A 9,257-nucleotide genomic window follows, 5' to 3' on the forward strand; every position below is an offset into this window, starting at 1 on the left:
AGTTTTGCCAGACGTGGTCACATGTGCTATAACTTAAATTATTTTTTACATTTACATTTTTTTACATTCTTGCCTTTTGGCCTTTAAATTTCTTCTTGGTTGGAATGAGGCTCGTTTTCTTTGGATCCTCCCCAAGTCGTTTTTCCACTAAGGACAGGATACGATGCAGTCTGCATGGGCTTTAAGCCCTCCAGCCCTGCACTTTTGACCCTTTACTCCTATGGCTTTACTACAACTTAAGATATGTAAATGTATGGTAGCACGCAGCTTATTAAATACTCAGCTGGTTCCAGACTTAATGGCTCTGCCTGGTCCTGCCTGCTTAGCGGCATAGCAGGCTGTGTGCTTAGCAACCCCAGCTGCCACAAGTGCATCACTCCCATGCACTGCTTTCCCTGCTGCCTCCCCACCAAATATAGCAAATATTTCCAGCTTTTTCTAATGCTACACAAAACCTTGCTACCACCTGCCAGTTACAGCCTGTGCTAACAGCTGTATTGTAAAAGCATCATGAGGGCTGACTAGTATGGCAGACAAAACCCTGGACCATTAGAGGTACTAGGCTCGTTTCTGCAAGGACTAATGACTGTAAAACAAATATACATACCAGTAAATGTAGACCCTATTGTTTTAGCACTTGCTTTTTTCTTAGCAATTTCAAAATGTCCTCTCATAAACAGTTTCAAGAACAATTCATAAACTGCTGCTCTTTTGGGCTGGAAAAGTGCACAATTTGCTAGGACATGTGTGCTCTTGTCCTCTGTAGGTGGAAGTCATTTGCTGCATGGAAGAGAGATACAGCCAGTATTTCTCTCCTTTCCTATATTATAGAAGGTAAACTGTGGTGGTGTTGGTTGGTTAATTTCTTTGGTTTGTTGGGTTTGTTTTTTAAAAGCTGAAGAAGGTTATTGTGACTTATCTTTTGTCTCACCTCAGGTAACCCTTCTGAGATCCTTGGGAATGAGTGCAGCTCAGCTAAGCCTCTAGTAAGATGATCACTCAGAAATTATGATGTTGGGGAAAACGAGTGGAAACCCAGCACATTTTCAAGGGTTTTTGAACCCAGAAGAAATCACAACTACTTTCTAATCTTTCTTCCTAAATCAACAGGCCATATGTAGGTCCTTCTCTCTTGTTATTTCTGCATTCAGCAAATAAGTTCTGTTGAGGTGTGGTCTACTCCTGAGGTGTGGTCTACTCCTGCCATGGACAGAATGAAAATGAGGATGTTCTTGGAGAGAAAACAGCTGAATCATTTTTTAAGTAATTCTGTTTTAACAGATTGAAAAACAAAAAAAAAAGGGGGGGGGGGAGACGGGGAAAAAGATAGTATTATGGCAGATACCCTTGTGGCTTCTGGGTTTCTACCAGGCTGTGCAGCAAGCCTCTATGGGGCAAGGGCATCTGCTAGAAAACAGACCTGACATTTCAAATCCTAAGATACACGGTATGTATTTTCCTGGAGACAAAGTCCTGTGTGTAATGGTAATATTTATATAACAATTCAGGTCTTCAAAGAAGTGCACAGAAGCTGTGAACTGATCTGCACAACTCTTCAGTGGAGTTTATTATATTTGAACTGTTTTATCTCTGGTAAGCACGCAGGGAGATTAAACAACTACTCTGGAGCCACCAAATGCATCTGAAGCAGGGCCAAGATTAGAATATTGATTTCTGGCCTCCGCAGTCCCAGGCTCAGTTCACTACATTATGTTGTCTTTACAGATAATGTTTAGACAAATAGATCTTGACATATCCAAAGCTCAGTAGCCTGTCAGTAAATTTAGCAGGGCTTTAGCTGTTCAATTCCTATGATTTGTGCATGCCTCGCACTTGGTCCCAAGTAATGTCAGTAGCTATCATATATTTACAGAGAAACCCACTTGTATCCTGAAGCATACTAGACTTTTTTTTTTATCTCTGAGTAGAAATAAGCCTAATTATGATATATTTTGCTCTTGTCAGAGCATTTGCACATACGTTACCTCAAAGAAATTTTGCATCAGTCCTCTTCAAAATATCCCCACATTGGTAGAGATTCTCAGTCCTGACCAACGGTAGCTTGTTGATCTTTTTAATTTCTTGAGTAAGAAGTCAGAAAAATGGGAAAAGTCCTGCAGGCCCAAAATTCAAATCCAAGTACTTTTAATGAAATCACCACATACCAAGCATACTCGGTTTCTGATATCCAAATGCCAAAGAAAAGGCAAGTATGTACTTGAAAGCTGAAATAAATTCTGCAGAGAGAATAACTCAGGTATATTTGTATCAGAAAACTTGTCTCCCAGTATCCACAGAGGTGTAAGAATATTGTTTGCTACAAACCAGGAAACCTCCAGGCTACCTGAGCGTGCTGAGGTGTAGCCCAGAATCTTTTTTTCCACATTTCTAAACTCCAGGTATCCCACCTGCAGCTAACAAAGAAGGACCCTGCTTACTCTCACAGAGCCCGCTTGAAGTTTGACAATCCTACAAAAGCTGTGCTGGCGTTTCAAACACTCCAAGTTGTCTAACAGCCTTCTCCACCCTTCTTTGTTGCTCGATGCAGTAGCACGATGTCATTTGTCAGAGCGCCAAAACTGGAGACATGCTGAATATGTGAATAGCGAGGAAGTGGTTTCCTTAGCAATAACAGGCATGTGAAAGTCAAAACTTCCTTTCCTCCTCATGTGACCTTTTTCAAAGCAATTCAGCCTGGGGACAATAGGAGTGAATTCCAAGCACCCGTAGTGTTCCTGCGCTGCTTGGCAAGGATCTGCCAAACGGCCAATTTATTGTACCTATTTATTAAGGTAAGATTACATTTCTCTTGAGATGTTCTCCACTAGAGATTTGATGTGTTTTTGTGTACAGGAAAGTGTTTCTTGAAAGCAGAATTACCTAATGCCACAGAAACAAATATATAGAAGATAAGTCATTTTCTGGCCATTGTGGACCAAAACTTTTGTTATGCATAAAATCCAAAGTCCTTTCTGTCATCAGGAAATAAGGGCATGAAAACTCTTACCGGTTTGTTTTAATAGCTGAACTTCTGTGATGACATTTTGCCCATTTCATATAAGGTGCAAATCAACACTCCTTATGAAAACTCCTAAGAAAAAAAAAGAGAAAGGGAGATGACTTATGGAGGCAAATAATAAGAACATGGCATTCATCTTACCCATCCTGGAAACAAGAGCAGTATCAGTCCTCTGTTGCTATTCTTGTCATATTTGGTACATCCTTTCCTCATCCCTAAGGAGATAGGGATGACTGATAGCCAGAAGTACTTGCACAAAACTGCCTGTCCAAGAATCCTGAAGTATTTTCTAAAAGTGCTTCTTACTAAATTTAAATCTGAGCTGTCTATTGAGTTAGGGAACTATACTCTCTATTTTTCCAACTGGGGAGGCAATACAACAGGTAGTTGTCAAAAGGTCAGAGAAAATTCCTGTTGGAGCTGGAAATGGTCATTCAGCATACTTTCCATATTGTAACATGCAAGAGCCAGGCTAGAATTTCAGATACTCAAGAAGAGGTCTGGTATTACAGTTCTCCCCAGATTTGGTGTTGCTGGGCCACCCATACACAGCCCATGCTAGCTGCCTTGCTGCCCACCAAAGGGCCTGTATTCAAGTCCTTGGTAATTCACAGAGAAGGGATTGTCTAGGTCTCAAGGACCACTGATTATCGTCTTGCTTTTAGTCACACATGCTGTGGTTTGCTTGGGTTTTCCCCACCGCTTTTAGCACTTAAACTCCAGAGTATAAGTTTTCAGAAATGAACAATGCAATATGAATAGCTGACTTTGGAGTTGGTCCCACTAGGTGGGAGAAGAAAATTTGACAGGAGATGGTTCCTTTGCAGCTTTCTGTGAATCTGGGGAAGAGATGTGTTATGGATTTGGAGTCTTAAAGTCTGGAGGAAAACAGGCAAGCCATCTGCTCCCACAGGCACTGGCACATCAGTGCTTTGTGGTGGTTACTCCAAGGCAAAACGTATTGTCTAGCCAAGCATTCATGTCCAACAGAGTGTGTAAGTACCTGTGGTGAGCTGTCGTATGAAATCCCAGTTTGCTCTTGGCAAAATGTCATACCAAGCACGTTCACATTTAATGCCAGGAGTTATGCAATTGCTCTGCAATATTCCTGTGGTTTCTGAAGGTGGGCTATCACAAAGATGCTCGAGGAAGGATGCAGATGGGCTGTTCTCAGGTGGGATATTGATATGTGGCAGCAGCCTCTGCCATTGATTCCGTGCCCAAGGGGATAACATTCAAACCAATTTTTGATTACACCCTCATAGCAAAGGCAGACATGACCAGAAGCAGAGGCAGCTGAAGCCAGACAGACATAACCGAGGTGAACAATTGCAGTGAGTCTTTCTGTATATGACACCTCTCCTGCATGGGGAACAGAGAGCAGGAGAAACAGGACTGTGCTTCCCATGGGGGAGCAAGCAAGCAGCAGCTGGGTCATAGCTACAACGGCACCATGTCAGCACAGTGCAATGTGGAGGTGGGCTTACTGCCATCAGGATGCTTATCAAGCGATGCTATAAGCCCAAAGTACCACATTACTCCGGCTGTGTGAAGTAGGTACAGACTTGGGAATAGCAGTGGAGGTGAAACCAAAGGCAACTGAGTGCACCTAGACAGTGCCTTGGCATAAGGACTCAGAAAATGGCCCTGCATTTTTTTTTCTGGTGTGGCAGAAAAGGATCAGAAAAAGGTGTAGGAGAAGCCCAGAAAATCCTCTCTAGCAGAGGAAGGATAGCAATGGGCTGCTCACAAGTCCACCTCCAGCAGTAACTGTATAGGCTGAGTCAAAGTTGAGGTAGCCAGTACCCTGGCGACACAGTAATACCCAATAAATTACTGCACTACCAAACAATGCTGATTTTATTATCTGTCACTGCCTGAATGAGTAACTCAGGACTTATTCAGCTGTCTCCCTGTTGCTACTCTGTGTGCAGCGCTTTCTAATTCCCCTGTCACCTCCGCCAGGGGGTAAGAGCTGCTGCTGGCTCTGTGAAACTGGAAAGGCACTGGGAGATTCTGGGATGGAAGTGGACACAGTGAGGTTGTGGTGGGGACAGGGTTCCTGGGAGCCCTGGGAGAGGAGTGCACTCAGGAAGGGCACTCCCCTCCCAGCAGAGTCAAAACAGAGCAGAGGTCCCTCCAGCCCCCAGTCTGTTCCCCACTGGAGGATGTCTCTGTGGCCAAGCTGGGGGCTTAGGGAGGTACAGATCACTGAGGGGAAAAAGCAGCTTTGATCAACACTTAGTTCCCTCAGACACCAACAGCCCACCACCATCCATGTGTCTTGTTGCCAGCACATGAAGCATTCAACTGAATTTCAAAGGCTGAAGTCTGCCAGTAGGGAAGCAGCACTGCACAATAACCCCAGATTCCAGGAGGAAGCACTGACTGATGCAAAAATACAACAGCAGCAAAAAAGTGAAAGACAAAAGAAAGGTGTGTCTGGGGCTTGGAGTCTTGGAAGAGCAGAGGTGGCAAGGGAGCCTAGCAGCAAGCTATACAACATTACCTGCTGGGGCTCAGGGAATCATTTTCCTATCAAGGACAAATTTGAACACAGGCTCAGTGCATTATAATAACCCAACACAGCAGACTGCAAGAAGTTTGTCACATGTTGTGGAACTAGGCATTACTTACAGCAATCCTACGGAAGTGTCACAGGATGATACTCTCAGCTACATGTTGCTAATTAATAGAGGGGGATTAATTCTGTTTTCCTTAGTTCATATTTAGGCATGCTCTATTTCTCTCTGTGTGTCATATAGCTCAATAAATTTATTTGAAAAATTACTTGACAAAAGTTTAAGCAAAGATTCTTTCAATGTTTTTGTTTCTTTTGGAGAAAATCGGGCCAAATACCTTTCTTCTCCTCTACAAGAGAATAATACAGTTGGGATATGCCAGCTCCTCCTGTGCAGTCCAGTTTTGTGGTTTTTTGCTTAGTTCTTGTATGCTTCAGTTTTACAATTGCTCCCACGGGTCATAATAAACCAAGATATAAAGAAAATATATTCAGCATATTTTGAAAAATAACAAGCTGTATCCTTTACAGGAAATGTGGGCTGAGGCATACTATACAAACTTTTGTCATGTCCTTTAATCTCATTTAACAAGGACATAGTTCAGCCATGCTGGTTTCTTTGGAGCATGTGCTGATAGGTTTTAATTAATAAATCAAATTTCAGATCCTGTGATTACTAGAAAATGTTCAACAGCAAAGTAATTTTGACAGAGCTGCTTTTCAACATATTATCCTTCTGCTGAAAGATCCCCCAATGAATCCAACATTTGTCTCAAACACTGAAGACAGCAATGACCTGCTATAAAAAGCACTGCCTGGTAGTCAGAGCTTGTCATCATTAAGTTACTGCCACAGCAGCTTATTCCCAACCTTGCTGAACAAACACATGTATTAAATCATTCAACTGCCAAAAAAAAAAAAAAAAAAGGCAGATTCCATTCAAATATATGTACTATGCTGTTTCTAGCCTTCAGTTTTTCAGTTCTGTGTTTTAACAAAACTCTGGCTTTAGGAGATGGGAGTGCAAGCTAAGGCAGTGCTATATACCTTAGTACAGAAATTTTCTAGCTATTCCAGCACAACAGTGCTGTCATTTCAGTACACTTTTGAAACTTGCTATAAAATACTATGGGAATAATGAGAACCAGGCAGATCATTCTGGATCTGCAGAGCTGCTCCAGGTGAAACCCCCAGCAAAAAGAAAAATTCAATGTCTGAGAATGAGGGCAGGATGCAGAGACAAGGGCAGAATGTAGAGACAAAAGTGGGATGCAGAGACATGGTGGGATGTGGAGATGAGGGTAGGATGCAAAAATGAGGGTAGGATGAGGGACATGCAGCTTGTGTGAAAGGGGTCTTTCACCTAATACTGGTTGCATCCTTCCTCTCAGCACACACAGCCTTATCCCTTCACAGAGGGTCTCTAGGCCCATTAGTGCTAGAGGTCCATCAGATACCTACCAGAATGACTAAATTTAAAAGCATCTCTGCAGGAAAGCAATGGTGTATTCCAGAACTCTTCTGATGATTAACCTGAAAATGAGCAATCTTCCCCAGAATGTATTATTTGCTTTGTGGACAGCTGAAAGACAGAGAAATTCAGCTTCTCTACCATTGCAACTACCCAGACCTGAAAAACAGGTTTGTTAACAGTTACCCAATGGAAGGATATGGATCTTGTATCTGTGGTTTCACTTGTTCTTGGTGCTTGTCACTTGATCAGGCAGATTTGGTCCTATTTCTGGTTCATTATTCCTTTGTTCCAATCTGTTTCACAGTCAGTGTTTGGGAAGAGCACCTGCTTTCCAGTACTCTTTTGCATCAGCAGATCTCCAAGAACTTTACAAAATGAAAATAAATGGAAGGAATGAGGCGGATTTGGGGCAGTTGGCAGGAGCGGGTGAGTAGGGAAGCACTGTTGATCAGTGGATCATCCTCAGAAGGAACAGATGGAAGAGCTGTCATGTGGACACATAGCGTAGCAGGTCCTGGAGTGATATCCAAGCTCCCTGAATCCACTGTGACTGCTGCTTATGCTGAAACCCACTGAGCAGACATGCTCTTGTGCTGGTCCACCTTAGGAGAATAAGCTACTGCTACAAGAAAACACATGCTGCTTCCAGCAGCTGTAGTTTCCACAGGGAACCTAAACATTTCAGCCCCTGTGTGCCATACAGATATGACTATGATGCCTTGGGGTTTTCCTCCAATTTTTGAAGAAAATCACTTGTAAAAGCTACATTAAAAGAAAGCCATGAAATCAAACACTCACATGTTACGAAATGTAAGAGTTACAGTTACACTCCTTAATTCTTTGTCCTGGCACGATACAATCTTTAACTACAGTCCACCAGCTACACTTTAAAGAAAAATGTTGCTGCTTTCCTTTACCGGTAATTTACTAAAGAAAATAATACACTAAACATGAATGACATGTTCAGTGATTTAATATTACCAAAGTAATAATGTGATAAAATACTGTGGCATTACTTATTTGCTCCTTATACTCTAGTTACTGCACTGTACTGCTTTACTGAACAGCACAGAAAGCCTGAAGCTTGAAAGTATCTTTTTTTTGGGAAGGGAGGGGGAAAGACTTTTAGCCAATAAAAGAATTTATCTCAAAAAAAAGCAAAGGATATTGACTAATTACTTTGTTTTCTTGTCCCACACATTCAGCTAGAGAAGAGGAGCCTGACAAAACTCGTATGATACTAAGAAGCTTGTCTTGTAAACCATAACTGTTAGTTCATGCTGTTTGATGGCATCTCCCCAATGTACACAGTGCCCTGATCCTTAAAAGCTCATGAACAGTGCATTTGTTCATATTACACACATTTACCATCACAAAACCATCCAAAAATGAGTAAATCATTGTTGTTCCAATACAGTATTTCATGTTCTCCCCTCTTTTGATTCTGTATTCACCTCTACTCAAAATTTTAATTTGTTAGGAAATTATATGCTAAATATTTTCTGGTCTATTCCTGGAAGATGCAAAGAATTACAGACATCTACTATTCTGTTACAATATTACAAATATAAATTGCTTTAAATTTAAATAATTATCTAATATCTTGTACCAGGAGAACAGCAGTCTTTGTCTTCAAAGACATTTATTAGAAATATTTCTAGTTACAATGTAGTCATTTGCCTCTTAATACTAGATTCTTTCGCTTTTTACTAATATCAGGTGGTACTGTCTAAATAGTCCTGTTGCCTTTACCAAGACAACTTAAGGAGAAAATTCCTTTGATAACAGGATGTCAAAACTGGGCTCTTCATTCTTTAAACAACGATTCAAAGTCATGCTGCCCTTATTGCTGGCCTTCAGTACTAAAGATTTTTCTCATGCCTGGCTTCACTTTGACTTCATGGCTAAGGTTTCAGCTAGTAATGCTATCAGACAATAGCAGAATGCAATTCAAAACAATGACTGGAAAAATCCCTACCTTCTTCCAAAGCTACCAATTTAGGATAAAAAAAGAGCTATAATACCTACTGTGAAGCAAACACAAGCATTGAAGCTGTCAGGCTTCATATCTGTACATTGATTTGCTCATTACTCTTTAGGGTTTTGTTGTTTCAAATGTAACTTGCGAATGGCTTGGCAGTGTGGCTTGAAAACAGAGTGAGGTTCTGCATCTTTTGAAGACTGGCCATAGTATTTTATTTTATTTAATCTTATTTTATTTTGGTTTTTTTTTTCCAACCACA

Source organism: Myiozetetes cayanensis, unplaced genomic scaffold (genome assembly GCF_022539395.1).
Source record: "Myiozetetes cayanensis isolate MyiCay16 unplaced genomic scaffold, myiCay2020 scf2-11, whole genome shotgun sequence".
NCBI classification, from domain to species: domain Eukaryota; kingdom Metazoa; phylum Chordata; class Aves; order Passeriformes; family Tyrannidae; genus Myiozetetes; species Myiozetetes cayanensis.